The sequence below is a fragment of the Bombina bombina genome, chromosome 4 (genome assembly GCF_027579735.1).
Source record: "Bombina bombina isolate aBomBom1 chromosome 4, aBomBom1.pri, whole genome shotgun sequence".
Lineage (NCBI taxonomy): Eukaryota > Metazoa > Chordata > Amphibia > Anura > Bombinatoridae > Bombina > Bombina bombina.
The window spans coordinates 1,086,256,358-1,086,272,933 of record NC_069502.1 but is presented as its reverse complement, the minus strand read 5'-3'; positions in this window follow the sequence as shown (position 1 = coordinate 1,086,272,933).

Here is a 16,576-nt window from a genome sequence, read left to right as displayed (position 1 = left end):
CTTGTTATTAAAGACAGGGAAATGATGAAATATATATATACTGTAGATCTTTTCATAGAAGGGCACTCACAGGATTTTAAACTTAAACAAGCTTTATTTCCAATTCATAGTAAAATAGATCACATGTTTTAACCTATGTTTGCTAATGTTTTAATTTAACTTGTATCTAATTTTGTTATATGTAGGGTTGAAGGGTGACACTATTATACAATGTATGTGTGTTTTTTGATTTGATTTGAATTTCTTTTTTTGTTTTGTATTTTTTAGAACATATTGTCTTGAGAAAGGCTCAATGTGGAGCTGAAACTTTGACATGTGATCTATTTTACTATGAATTGGAAATAAAGACTGTTTAAAGGGACAGTCTAGGCCAAAATAAACTTTCATGATTCAGATAGAGCATGTAATTAATTAAACAATTTTCCAATTTACTTTTATCACCAATTTTGCTTTGTTCTCTTGGTATTCTTAGTTGAAAGCTTAACCTAGGAGGTTCATATGCTAATTTCTTAGACCTTGAAGCCCACCTCTTTCAGAATGCATTTTAACAGTTTTTCACCACTAGAGGGTGTTAGTTCACGTATTTCATATAGATAACACTGTGCTCGTGCACGAGAAGTTATCTGGGAGCAGGCACTGATTGGCTAGACTGCAAGTCTGTCAAAAGAACTGAAAAAAGGGGCAGTTTGCAGAGGCTTAGATACAAGATAATCACAGAGGTTAAAAGTAAATTATTATAACTGTGTTGGTTATGCAAAACTGGGTAATAAAGGGATTATCTATCTTTTAAAACAATAAAAATTCTGGTGTAGACTGTCCCTTTAAGTTTTAAATCCTGTATAGTCCAATTTCGCCCAGCACAACAATATCCAGCTTTTTTTCTTTTTTCCTTTAGTGTAATGCACGTGGAGGTTTATAGATGATGTCTTTGGCATATGGTGGGGTAGCATTGAGACCCTAATGGACTTTGTACAGACCCTCAATTCAGCCCTCATAGGTATAGGATTTACATTAACCTTCAGTGAGGTGTCAGTAGATTTTCTTGACACCGGAATATATAAGGGGGCTTAAAAGTAGCCCTGTACAGGAAAGACCCTGACAGAAACACTTTGCTAACATTTGACAGTTTCCACCCTATGAAAATTAAAGGGATAGTATACTATAAAATAGTTTTTCCCTTAATGTGTTTCCAATTACTTTTTTACCAGTTACAGAGTATAAACTGTATAAGATTTGCTTTTTTAAGGTTTATTTGTGTATATGAATTAGCTGATTTTGTGTTTTGAAGCCACAACCTAATACAATGGGTTGAGCTTGTAGGTATAATCAGATCTCATTACTTTATCACATTGTGTACATATACATGCTTCTTTATCTTATATCTGTCCATAAACCAATCACCAATACTTAGAGAGAACAATGGAGAATTAACATTTTATTACCTTATCTCTTCTATAACCCACTGGGAGTGTAATTTCTTCTGCTGGCTGTGTAAATACAGCTTGGCCTCGAGGCCAAAAACTTTCAGGTTAGGTGGGGATGCCACAGGCTAAATAAACTAATTCAAATGCCGATATAAGGTTAATGTAAATACTTGTAAACAATTTAATGCACTCCAGCAGGTAAAGTGGATCATTGGGAACAAATTAAAGGGGAGAACATTTTTGAATAAACTGTCCCTTTAAGAAATCCCTCCCTAAGAGTCAGCTGTTGAGGGTCAACAGGATTGTGAGTGACCCCTAGATTTGTTACCAAAGAATGAAAGATATCCATATATAAAACATCTGAGGACGGATAATACTGATCTGAAAACGTTCACAAATAAAGTGAATTTATATATGGATAAAGTTCCTTTGGAGTGCGCTTTCCTTGCTCTGGTATATATATATATATATATACAGTATATATATATATATATATATATATATATATATATATATATATACAGTATATATATATATATATATATATATATATATATATATATATATTTATTTTACAGTAACTATAATAATTAATAACTATTATTAATAGTACGCTAACCTGACACCACATTACACGTATTTTACATTCCAATGTTCACATACAATAAAATTTAATTTCTATTATTAAATATATTTCTATATATATATATATATGTGATAATGTTAATGTAAAATATATATATATATACCTATATATACGTAAAAAGATATATAGGTATAGCTATATACATATATATATATATATGGCAAGTAGTAGACAGCACTCTCTGGTCTTAATAATTCATTAGATTTATTTAGTGACATTTCACTGATTACTCCCCTTCCTCAGACCAGAGAGTGCTGTCTCCTACTTGCCATATCCTACTCCTATTCTAGCACCCTGGCATATGATGAACTGTTTGTGAGAGTGCACCTGTCTCTTTGCCTATATATATATATTTAAAATAAAAATAATTTTTTCCTGTATGCAAAGAACATTGGAATGTAAAAAATATTAATAACTCTTGTCAGATTAGCGAGTGAGCAAGGTTTTTTCTTCTGCACTTTCCATTGAAGTCTATGGGAAGAAAAAGTGCTCACGATATCTGATGTCCTGAAGTTAGTTTGCGCTGGGTTTCTTTGGCAAAAAACTTTTACTTTCAACTTTTAATACATGCGCTAACTCACACGTGCAAAAAGATTACTTCCGGTCCACTTTTAATCTAGCCCTTAATCTTTTAACCCCTTAGTGACCAGACCACTTTTCCATTTGTTGAGCTTTGGGACCAGGGCTATTTTTACATTTCTGCGGTGTTTGTGTTTAGCTGTAATTTTCCTCTTACTCATTTACTGTACCCACACATATTATACACCATTTCTCTCGCCAATAAATGGACTTTCTAAAGATACCATTATTTTCATCATATCTTATAATTTACTATAAAAAAATATAAAATACTATGAAAAAATGGAAAAAAAACACACTTTTTCTAACTTTGACCCCCAAAATCTGTTACAAATCTACAACCACCAAAAAACACCCATGCTAAATAGTTTCAAAATTTTGTCCTGAGATTAGAAATACCCAATGTTTACATGTTCTTTGCTTTTTTTGTAAGTTATAGGGCAATAAATACAAGTAGCACTTTGCTATTTCCAAACCATTTTTTCCCCCTCAAATTAGCAATAGTTACATTGGAACACTGATATCTGTTAGGAATTCCTGAACATCCCTTGACATGTATATATTTTTTTTTAGTAGACAACCCAAAGTATTGATCTAAGCCCATTTTGGTATATTTCATGCCACCATTTCACTGCCAAATGTGATCAAATAAAAAAAATTGTTCACTTTTTCACAAACTTTAGGTTTCTCACTGAAATTATTTACAAACAGCTTGTGCAATTATGGCACAAATGGTTGTAAATGGTTCTCTGGGATCCCCTTTGTTCAAAAATAGCAGACAAATATGGCTTTGGCATTGCTTTTTGTTTGTTAGAAGGCTGCTAAATACCGCTGCGCACCACACGTAAATTATGCCCAGTAGTTAAGGGTTTAATTAAGGAGCTTGTAGGGTTAATTTTAGCTTTAGTCTAGTGTAGTAGACAGCCCAAAGTATTGGCCAATTTTGGTATATTCCATGCCACCATTTCACCGCCAAATGCAATCAAATAAACAAAATCGTTTACTTTGTCACAATTTTAGGTTTCTCACTGAAATTATTTACAAACAGTTAGTGCAATCATGGCACAAATGGTTGTAAATGCTTCTCTGGTATCCCCTTTTTGGTAATAAGAAGGCCGCTAAATGCTGCTGTGCAACACACTTGTATTATGCCCAGCAGTTAAGAGGTTAATTGGGTAGCTTGTAGGGTTAATTTTAGCTTTAGTGTAGAGATCAGTCTCTAACTTGACACATTCCACCCCCTGATCCCTCCATGACCCCCTCAAACAGCTCTCTTCCCTCCCCCACCTCACAATTGTCACCACCACCAGAAAGTCTGCCAGTACTAAAATAAAAAAGTTTTTTTTTTATTTCTTTAAATTATTTTCTGTAGTGTAGCTGCCCTCCTCAATAATCTACCTCCCCCCCCCCCCAGTTCCCTTGTGCAACATCCCAGATCCCCTCTCCATCCTTCATATACATTTAACTTTAAGAGTGTTGATTTTGCATGAGCGCACGTTTGCGTGCACACCTCCATCCGCCCCCCCCGGATGCTGCCACCGACTACTGCGCTCACTTGAGAACAAAGGGATCGGGAACCAGACATTGATGGGCTGCCCACCCGCCTCCCTGCTGCTGCTCCCATCCCCCAACGAACGACACCATCGATGGCCGATGCAGAGAGGACCACAGATTGGCCCTCTCTGCATCGGTGGGTAAAAAAGGGGATTGCAGTGATGCTTCAATATCGAGGCATCACTACAATACCCTGGAAGTGGCTGGAAGCGGTCACGATCGCTTCCAGCTCTGGTTGTTAAGGGTAGTTTTTTGTAGGACGTACCTGGCATGTCCTCGGTCATTAAGGGGTTAAGGCTGTTTATTGCTTGTTTATGATGTTTATTTATGATTGTTCTTATGTATATATATATATACAAATTTTAGTCCATAGAACTGGCACTCCTCAACTATAAATAAATCACCATCTGGGGTGCACTTGGTAACATATACAATTAAATTACTTTTTCTCCAGGCACTCTCCCATTAATGATCCAGATTATAAATGTAGCGCAAAATATTAGTTTCGCTAAATCGATATTTGCGCTCACCTTTGTAATACCAGCGCACGCTAATGTGCACTGGTATTACAAGTGAGGTGCAATGCGCATGCGACCTTGCGTTCACATTGCACTGAAACATTGCGCTCACGAGAGCGTGCTTCCATAGACTCCAATGGGAGCCTCGTAATAATGGTGCAATAAATTAGCGTTCCACTTGTAATCTAGACCAATATGTTTATCCTTTATTTTCCTTGTGTAAAGGCTAAGACGTAAATAAAAGTTGCACCAAACACAACATAAACACATTAAGTTAAAAAGTTACACTCATAAACACTATCTTGTAAAAAATATTAATACAAATATTTTATAAGGTTAAATTGGTTTATGGTATATAAAACTGCCCTTTGTTCCGATGTTAAACATTTGCTCCTGGCATGAAGGGGTAAGTCTATGATGATTTTGAAGATAAATCATTGATAAACATTTTTCCTATGGATTGTGATCACTCCCAGAGTTCCCTGTTTTTTTTAAGCAAACTCACAAAAATACTGAGATAAATATTAAATATAAAAAAGTTACATAAGGTAAGAGAACTGTGCAGGATTTGTTTTCATTGGTGCAGGTATAGCAGATCTATTTAATGTTTGCCATGTACATTATAAATGATGTAAAACAAAGGAAAACTACATAGAGATTTCTGAAGTGGCTTTACTATTTATTTTTTTCAATTTATCAATAGTTATAATTAAAGGGGCATGAAACACAAAATTGTTACTTCTACTGTTAAATTTGCTTTATACTCATGGTATTCTTTGTTGAAGAGATACCTAGATAGGTAGTGTGCACATCTGAAGCACTACATGTAAGTAAGTGGTACCATCTAGGGCTCTTGCAAATGTATAACAATCATACAAAACTGCTGCAATATAGTGCTGCTGGTATGTGCACACTCCTGAACTTCCCTTCCTGCTTTTTTAATAAGGAATACCAAGGAAATGAAAAAAATATGATGATTGAAGTTAATTGAAAAGTTGTTTATAAATCCATGCTGTATCTGAATTATCTGAAGCAGGTAAAAAATAGGTTTCTTGTCCCTTTTTAATAACAACCCTAGGTAAACTGAAAAATAATAGTAAAGCCATTTCAGAAATCAGTATGTAGTTGTTTTTTCTTGTTGTTGTTTTTTTTTTTTACATAATTCATAAAGTACTGTAGTTAGTTAGTTATTTTTACTGATGTTCTCCATAATATGTAGGATAGGCACAATTACAGCTTTTTTTATCATCTAATATTTAAAGGGACATTAAACCCCAAAAAATTATTTCATGATTTAGATAGAAAATACAATTTTAAACAACATTCCAATTTACTTCTATTATCTAATTTGCTTCATTCTTTAGATATCTTTTGTCAAAGAAATAGCAATGCACATGGGTGAGCCAATCACATGAGGCATCTATGTGCAGCCACCAATCCGAAACTACTGAGCCTATCTAGATATGCTTTGCAGGAAATAATATCAAGAGAATGAAGCAAATTAGATAATAGAAGTAAATTAGAAAGTTGTTTAAAATGGTATTCTGTATCTGAATCATGAAAGAAAATAAATTGGGTTTACATTTTATTTTACTTTCACTTAAATCGTTTTCGTGTTTTGGAAAAGTAAACAATTTAAGTAACATTTGGTTAGAGCATTTCAAACTAATTTTCCATGGTAGGATAAAGCTGTTGAGCCAATTGAAAGCAGGCATACTTGTGTATACTAAAATCACTTGCTATATCTTCATGTGGAAAATATTAAGGGTACAACTTTGACAGTTGCTTAAAACCCTATAAAGTGTTTAAAAAGTAAAAAGAAGACATTTAGTAAAAAAAATAAAAAAATAAAAATGCTCTAACAAAATAGAATATTTTATTTTTAACAAATAACGTCACTTATTATTCGATCTGTAAATTGACTAGCACTTTTTAAAGCGTATTGCTGTAAATACTATTCACCAAACCGCAGATATTAACGACTGCACTATGTCCTAAATTGCACGACTTTCAGATCCATGAGCCTAAGAGCACAGATGAACGCACTAACTTTAAGCAGCAGATGGCGCTGTCCCCAATGTTTTTAAAATGCAAAACTAGATTAGTAAAAACCGAATTCTGAAACATTTTATATAGCGTTGGGTCATTGTTAAAATGTATAATTCGTAGTTAAATGGCTAATATAGATAGAGACCTTGAATTTTGCAATTGCTATCATTTTTCAATGATGTTTGTAATTTGCTTAGTTTTTGGTCAAAGAAAAAGATATTAAATGTCCAATACTTCTACTTTTGCAAAAAATAATTCTTAAAATTATAAATTGTTTTTTAAATATGCAGCACTTCTATTCAGTTCTCTAGAAATACATTGAAGATGTATAATAGTTCCCATGTCATTTTACTTTTTGAAAAAGGAGTCTTGAGAGCCTGTGATTTCATTTAGTGCTGATTTACACTCAGTGACTACAATTTAACAGGAACCTATCAACTCTTTACTATTCTGTTTTCCCTTTGATATTTATTAACATCTTAGCTGCCAGCACTTTGTTCTCTATGTTTGCCTGGCAACAAAGGGGTTAAAAGAAGAGCTGAGCTCTGCGCATTTATGATTTAGTTCTAACTTCTCGCTATATAAATATGTTTCCTTTTATAAACGGATTATGGACTATATTTATTTACCCTGTGGACCAATTCTGTGCTTTTCATGAAATTCCCTCTATATACCAGTGATGCAGATTGTTTAATAATTATCCCATAAACTCAGTAAAATATGCTATAGTTTTATATAAAAAATGAAAGCTTGAGAACAATGTATACCATAGAATTTGGCTACAAAAAGTATTACCTTTTATTACTGATGATCTTTGCTTCTCTCCCTGTGTCCCATAACCTGCCATAACCAAATAATAGGTCCATTTTCTCATGACTATGTACTACTATCTGTAATTACGTCATCTGCACAGCTAGTGACGACAGACCAAGCTGGGCAAATTATTCTGGGTAGGAAATGTGAAGATTACTGTAACTATTCTGATGTACAGATGAGAATGGAAATCCTGAAACGACTTTAAAATAAAGGTCTTAAAGTCCCCAGTTCTAAATTACTTAATTTTAATTAACTAAGAAATCAAAGTATAGTTAAGTTAGTGTATTGTCATGACAGATACTTTATTTCCATAAAACACTATCCCAACCCCATAGCTTTAAATTAATTTGCATGTCGAATTTAGGTGTACAGTTTTATCTGAAGCATTTATGTCAATTAGTTCTTTAAAGTATTTTTTGTAAAACATTTTTTGTAAACATCACTGTGTCAGTATTAACCCTTTGGCAGCCAATGTTTTGCCACTCTTGCAGTTAAATGGTTAGTATTATCTACAATGTGTTTAGGGTCCATGACTGTAAACAATATAGCATTGTTACAGGGAAATGTGTATATTTCCACTACAGCATGGATTTCTAAGGTAATATTAGTATTAGAAAACCATTTTATATCACAGCTTTCCCACTAACATGACAAATATTTTAGTAAACCAATTTCCTGCGTGTTTGGTAACTTCAGATATTTAATTAAAAGCTTTTAGTGCCATTTATTAAACAGAAATAAATTTTCTTTGATTAAATTGGAGACAGTTCTTTTTTTTTTCTTGCAAGCTCTACATAATTCTCCAGTTTAATAAGTGTTTTATGATTTGTCCTCCTCAAATAATTAAAAAAAACATGACTCCTCTTCAATCTACGATGAATTGTTTTCTATATAGAGGAAAAAACCTTTGTGCAGCAAGTGAAGGAAAACTTGATATTTTCTAGCATAAAGCTAAAAAGAGATAAAATCTCTAGACTTATAGGTTTCTGCACATCAGTCAATTTCACATTTTTAACACAGCTTCAATGAGTGATGTTTGGAACAAATTATTTTTTTGGAAAGCAAGTTACATCTATCTATCTATCTATCTATCTATCTATCTATCTATCATCTATCTATCTATCTATCTATCTATATATCTTCCATATCTTTCTATATCTATCTATCTATCTATCTATCTATCTATTTTTTTTATATATATATATATATATATATATATATATATATATATATATATATATATATATATATATATATATATATATATATATATATTGCTTAATTACTCCAATTCTAGAAAATTTGACAAGTTTGATTACCAGAAACTGTTTTGTTCCTACTACTACTAATGATAAAAATAATAGACACATATATCTAGTATGTGTGGGGAGAATGTTAAGCACAGAATTATTTTACCATCTGAAAATAAGGGGATATATTTTATGGATCTTCAGGACTGGAAGGGCTATAGTAAATTTGAACTGCTTTCTTCTTGTGCCTGTGAAGTGTCTTATGGTGTATTCTTATGACAAAACTACACAGGGATTAGCACAATGCAGTCTGGGGTTACCTGCTAGACATTAAATTAAGTTATAAACCCAAGTAAAACTTAAATCAAAGTGAGCCAGACCTCATGTCTACCCCTCAGATCTGTGACTCCCACTTCAATAAAAATATAGAATTTCATCAGCCTTGCAGGGTGACATTGATACTCTCATAAGTATTATTGCACCAGTACCATAATTTCTTTAGAAACTGGTCGTACCTGTTTTACTCTGAATAGAAACAAATGAATTTTTTTCTCACTCCTCTCTGTTCATGGGAGAAGTCAAGTTACAGGGAATAGGAGGTGTTTTTCCAAGCGTGACTCAAATGTGACCTGATCTTTCTGAGAAACGGAGGCCTGGATGTGTCACTGGCTGCAGGCAATATACAGGGGACACAGACAAGGGACACTGACTGCAGGCAATATACAGGGGACAAAGACAAGGGACAGTGGCTGCACTTCTGTCACTTGAAGCAAGATTGGACCCAACTGCTGCCATCCAACTCAACAACAAAATTACAAACTATAACATTCTTTAAGGGGTCTTTAATATGTGATGACCAATTAACATCTTCCTTAATTCGGATCTCTGTTTCTAAGAAATTAAATTATAGAGCATAACATATTGCAGTTAACCAGGGAGAGCTGATGTAAATTCCTGTTTATAACTAACCGAAAATATTTTAAATTTAAATGTTCTTCTTGTTTTCAAATATTTTGTTCACATCTGTAGTTTTTAGGTTTATGTTTTTGTCTTCAGGCATTGGTTCAAATCTCATTAATATGCAAACAGTGGTAACATAAAATATCTACAATTATTCTAATATATCAGATGTTAAGGTAAGTCATTTGAATCAATAGTTTTCAATATTCTTATTTGAAACAGACTTTATTCTTGTTTTGCGTATATATATATATATATATATATATATATATATATATATATATATATATATATATATATATATTGGTATATATATATATATGTATGTATATAAATATATATATATATATATATATAGGAGATACTGTAAATTGTGTAAATATATATACAGTATAAAATATATATATATAAATATATATATATATATATATATATATATATATTAGGAGATACTGTAAATTATATATATATATATATATATATATATATATATATACAATATATTATATTATATATATATAAAATTGTGTAAATATATATATACAATATATATATATATATATATATAAATAGGAGACACTGTAAATTGTGTAAATATATATACAGTATATATATATATATATATATATATATATATATATATATATATATATATATATATATGAGATACTGTAAATTGTGTATCTACCTATATGGTGTATATATCAATCACATGCAAAAGTATATTTGGAGTTGAGAGAGTCAGATCAGATACTTTATATGTCCTATGGATACAGTACTTATCTCAATATGTTTCTCGGGCCCCACAAAAAAATAACACTACATATATATTCTCCGGTACTATTATGTTGTGTTTATTGGCAAATTATGGTATTTTTGATAGTATTTGTAAAATAATACAATAAATATTTGTACAGCTCGGTGTGCATCATGCACCTTTTCTCATATGCGATGACAAAGTCACTTACTGTCTATTGTCGTCTCATATCACTAATACACAAAGTAGCCACAAGTAGTCTAGCTGATCCCTGCTTTGCTTTTGTTGCTGGATTTAACTGCAGTTTTATGTGGCTAGATTTCCAGAACTGTTACTCTATACTGATCCATTAAATCTTTCCAGCTGAGGGATTAAAGGCAGAATTAGCAACCAGCTGGGTCTCTGAATTAATATTTTGGCCTTTGTAAATATAGCAAACACCGGTAACACATTCGCTTTCAGAATGCTGAAACCTTGACACTCCCCATGCCTCATATTATAAAATGTAAGTATCCCTTAGATATGATGCATGTGTGCTAAAATATCTCCAAAAATTAAGTCTATAGCATTTTGGTTTAAAGTCAAGACATATAATACCGTGTGTGTGTATATATATATATATATATATATGTGTGTGTGTGTAACAATATGAATACATATTGTCTAATACATGCGTTGTGTAAATATTTTGTTTGCATTAATACACACATGAATTACAAACATGAATCATGCAAATTGTATTTTAATTAAATTGAAATAAGAGGCAGCATTGCATATACTTTAGTATATTTATAGATATATTAAATACACTTACACATTTTTAAATGCATAAACAGAAAACGTTAAATATACTTGTGCATATTGTAGTTAGTTACACATGAAATGTATAAAAGTCTCACAAACGATTTATACAGTGCAAGAAAAATGAGTTCAGTTGCAGTACCTAAAGATGAGCATTAGGTGGCAGCCTATGCATTACAGTCTCATTCCTTCCTTTCTGCACTTGAGGTAACCATACGTTTTCTTGTGGCAAATAATAGTAACTGTATAGTTCATATTCCCGGAGGCTTAAAATGATGATAAATAGAATTTAACATTTACTTTTATTTTCTACCAGACAACACGTATCTAATATGAGCAATTTGAGAAGTAATTAGTTAAATGCCTACTATATTACACAATTTACACCAATTCATAACAGTAATCTTTTTTTGGAAACTTAGTTATATACAGTGTTATAAACTATAAGTATTTAGGCGCTTTTTAATTTGCATATATCAGAAATGATATGAATAATGTAGTCATTTTGTGAAACATTTACCTGTACAATAATGACACAGTTTACTGAGCTCACAGGGGATTTCTGCTCTATATCCAGAGATCAGGGTGATATTGTAGTTTTCTCCCTGACATAATCAGTACAGCCAGCTCCAGCTGATCTGTTACAGCAGCTGCTGATAGGGATGTGTTATAGGTAATCCCAATGTGTTTCCATAGTGCTGGATGGTCACACACAGAAATATACACAATGCCACAAACCCACTATATTAGTGATAGGATAAATGATCACGAGTCCTACACACAAAATAAATGGTGTTTTTTCGCTGTAAAAAGATATTATATTAGAAACATTTCCTAAGGGCTCCAGATATGATATAATAAATGTTATTTAATGATCCATCTGTATATCATGCATTGATGACACAACTAATTATACTGTTTTGCTGTTTATCCTAGATCTATCGATCTGTTTTTGACAGCTAAATAATAATAAAGGTATTGCTACACACTATATATACTGTAATCTATCATCTGTCTGTCTGTCTGATACTATTTAATACAGTTCTAGCATGCCATTATAAAGTCCAGAGAGTGTAAATCTTATGTTGTTTGATATATATAATAGAAATGTATGTGTGTATATAAAAATGTATAAAACAGAAAAACAATTATCCTAATTAGTTACATTAGGGTTTTATCTTTGTCTCATTACCTTAGTTTCAACAGGTAACACAATTAAGCTGTCCTCATCTTCATGATGCTATTCAAGTAAAATAATAAACAATATAAGTTGACTAATTTTTCATGAAATACTGTACTGTCCCTTTTATTTGTTATGAGACTTAAGCAAAGAGCACAGAAATACAGACAACTGAAGAAAATATTAGTTTAACATACCTCTGCTAAGGATCTTTGTATTTATCCTGGAAGAATAATGCTCAGATGCAATTAGAGCTTTTCATTATTGAACTATTTCTTGTATATACCTATGTATTAACTCCTTAAAGGGGGTTAAAATCAGCTCTACACCAAGAGTGCACTATATTGGTCCAGAGATGAACATAAAATCTGAGCCATCCAGAGGTGGCATATGTGCGTAGCTACCATTAACCAGCCCTGGTCAGTTTAGGATCTCCAGTGTTTTGCCAATTTTAACCTGACTCTAAATGTGTGGTTTAATTATTTTGTGGAGTTAAATACATAGGTCTAGGCCACTGGTTTTTAAACCTGTCCTCAGGCCTCCCTAACAGGCCAGATTTTGCAGATTTTGAGGATATCTGAATAGAGCACAGGGGAAATAATTAGCTTATTATTATACATAGTTATTTTACCTGCTCTCACCCAAGGTAATCCTGACAATCTGACCTTTAAGGGAGGCATGAGACAGGTTTGAAAACCAGTGGTCTAGGCAAATTAAAATGCAATAAGGACATTTTCTCATGAATGAGCACTTTATTTGTAGACAATGTATGTCCCATTAACCATATATATTTTTATAGGCATGCTTTCCCTGACACATATTGCCTAATATTGCATATCTAAACAACACCTTAGTTCACAGTATTTTTTTTTATTATTGTAGTACATAAATTGCGTTTGTAAAGTATCAAAACTATATAAAAATAAATCAGAGGTGCAACATGAATTTAAATTTTCCCCAAGGCCAAATTTTTTTATAAACTGCTGATAAACGTAATGAGCTAGATTACAAGTGGCACGTTAATGATAGCATGCATTGCAATAAGCAATATTGTAACCATGCTAACTAGTGTGCATATTACAAATTAAAAGTAAACAGTTGTGCTCAAGCTCAAACAAAATTAGTGCTCAACAGATAAGTGCCTATATATCTAGTGTACAGTGTAAGGGTTACAAATAAATAAATACATAAAACACAGTACAAACACATTAAAATATAACATTACACACATATAAGCGTCTTTAAAAAATAATAATAATATATATATATTTATAAAAATGAGTATGTTATATAGCAAAGTTTTGACTGGGAAGGGCTATTATATATATATAATATATATATATATATATATATATATATATATATATATATATATATATATATATATACAGTATTTATATATATATATATATATGTGTGTGTGTGTGTGTGTGTGTGTGTGTCTATCTGAATATATGCATGCGTGTGTGTGTGTATATATATATATATATATATACACACACACACACACATATATGTATATACATGTGTATTTATGTATTTTTAGGTGTAAATATGTATATACACATATATACACATATATACATATACACAAACCTTTAAACCCTTTCCAGATAAATACCTTGAAACATGAAATATAATTTTTAATACAGTTTAACAATTGTTAATGTATTATCGTTTTGTTTTATTATGTAAGTGTTCCTAACTTAGACAAAAATGTTCTTTTTATTTTTAATATATATTTCTGTTTATATATATAATTCATCTAGATATATAGGTACAGATATATATCTACAAAAAAAAACACATATATATTTATACTTAAAAATAAAAAGAACATTTTCTTCTAAGTGAGGAATATTTTAATGTAAAGTATTCATACTTACCTTCAGCTTTAGTGCAGATGGTCTAAAGCCTGCCCCATTGAAGTCTATAGAAGAAGTTAACATAGCTGTGATATCCAAGGTGCCAAAGTTAGTGCACATCAGACTTTCGCTATTGTGCTTTTTACTTTCAACTTGTAATACCCGCCCACATTAAAAGTTTACGCAGTTAACGCATAAGCGAAAGTCAAAGTTATAGCGCCACTTGTACTTTAGCCCAATGTAAGTTAATATAATAAATGTGTTTTATAATATTTAAGTACATTACTTTGAGGCAATACACACCGTGCCATAAAACTTTTCACAAAAGAGTCTGTTTTCCTTTGAGTTGTTGGGTTACCAACAAACAGTATTTTTTACTATGTTTATTATTTTTAAGCAGATACAGAATATGATCAACAATTGATGATGTTCTAACTGAAAAGAGCACAATTCCACACAGGGCATAATTAGAAACCAAAGCTCCTGTTTCATACAAATGACTTCATGCAAAGTCATACTGAAGACTTATAGCATCCACATTTTGTCTCCAGCTTTACTTCCTCATCTTGGCTATGTACTCTGTTCCTTTCAACAGCTAAAGTGTCTGATGTTGTAAGCGTTGTTTGCATTTCTGACGTCCCTCAATCACAAAATGATTTAAGTGACTCTGCGGTATTGTCTATACTGTCTGCAAAACCAACAGAAATGTGTTGACCTTAAATTTACTAATGCAATGCAGACAACACTGACAGATGGGATTTTACAAATATGATAAAGTCAAGGAGGGCCAGTGAAGATAAGTAAATGTCAGAGGTCTAGTGTTAATTCTTTAAGTGCAGTGCTGTAGCAAATACTGTACACTGATTGCTAGGAACATTTAAATGTAAATGAAAGCTAATTTCCTCTAAAAAATAATCAATACACATTAATTACATACACTGCCTGCTTTTGTGGTACATTTATTTGGCTAATTATACATTGTTTGTACTTTATCTTAGAAGGTTGGAGGTATCCTGCAGTTTGCCACAGCTTGATTTAGTATAAGACAATACTACACAAGGACCTTCAAATTTAAGCATGATTTTTTTTTTATTGTTTACAAATATAAATAACACATTTACAACCTGTTTTCCAGCTTTGCTTAACTAACTTTGTTATATTAATATACTTTATAACTTCTAAATTTGCCTGTGTGCAAGCCCCTGCAGGCTGACCCTTACCTCAGTGCTTTTTATTAGCCTTTTAAATCTTGCACAACAGCCAGACAATGCTAGTTCATGTGTTCCTTATAGATTACATTGTGCTGACTCCTATGGAGAATGATAATGGCTATACAAGAACCAGCACTGATTTTACTTTGCAGGGGATTAGATACACATAATCAGAAAGGTAAAAAGTACATTGATATAAAAGAGTTGGTTATGCAAAACTGGGGAATGGGCAGTGGAGGCTCCTGAATAGGGGCAGTAGGTGCAGTGCCCCATTTTTTTGGGGGGGGGGAGGGATAAAATTCCATTGTAGGTTGCACCGTTAGGTTACTATTTTTTTTTTTAGGAGGGGGTGGGGTGGGGATGGGTTTAGTAAAACAAAAACATAATAATAACCAAAAAAATCTTACATTTGCAACGTTCTCTCAGACAGGGTGTTTTTTTGTAATCTGCCCTGTCTGAGAGAACTTTGCACATGTTCATTCTGTCTCTAAAAGTGATTTCTAATATAACCCTATCAGTCTCTCTATGTATAGGGGTTCCTGACATGACAAGGAAGTGGAGTAGAGATGGATCACCGCAAGGTAGGCTCATGGGGAGTGATAGCTACCAGTCTGCTCCCATGGTATGATTGTGTCCCCATCTCAGGGTGTTGTATCACAAACATCTGACAGTGACGTCACCATATTTACCATCACAACAGAGCACCTGACTGCCTCAGACAAAACTAAACATGGCAAAAATTAGGAAATTAACCAAGAGGCTGAGCAAGTCAGGCAGGGCGGCTGAACTGAGGCAGAGCATGTCTGAGGAAGTCAGGAGCTTCGTTGTGATGGTGAGTCTGGTGAATCCATGGGCAGATGTTTTTAAGGTAACACCTCCGGTCTCTACTGTCACACTGCTAGCAACCATCGTGTGTGTACTCTGGTCTCACCTCAGTCCAGGGTGGCTACCTGTATCACACTGCTC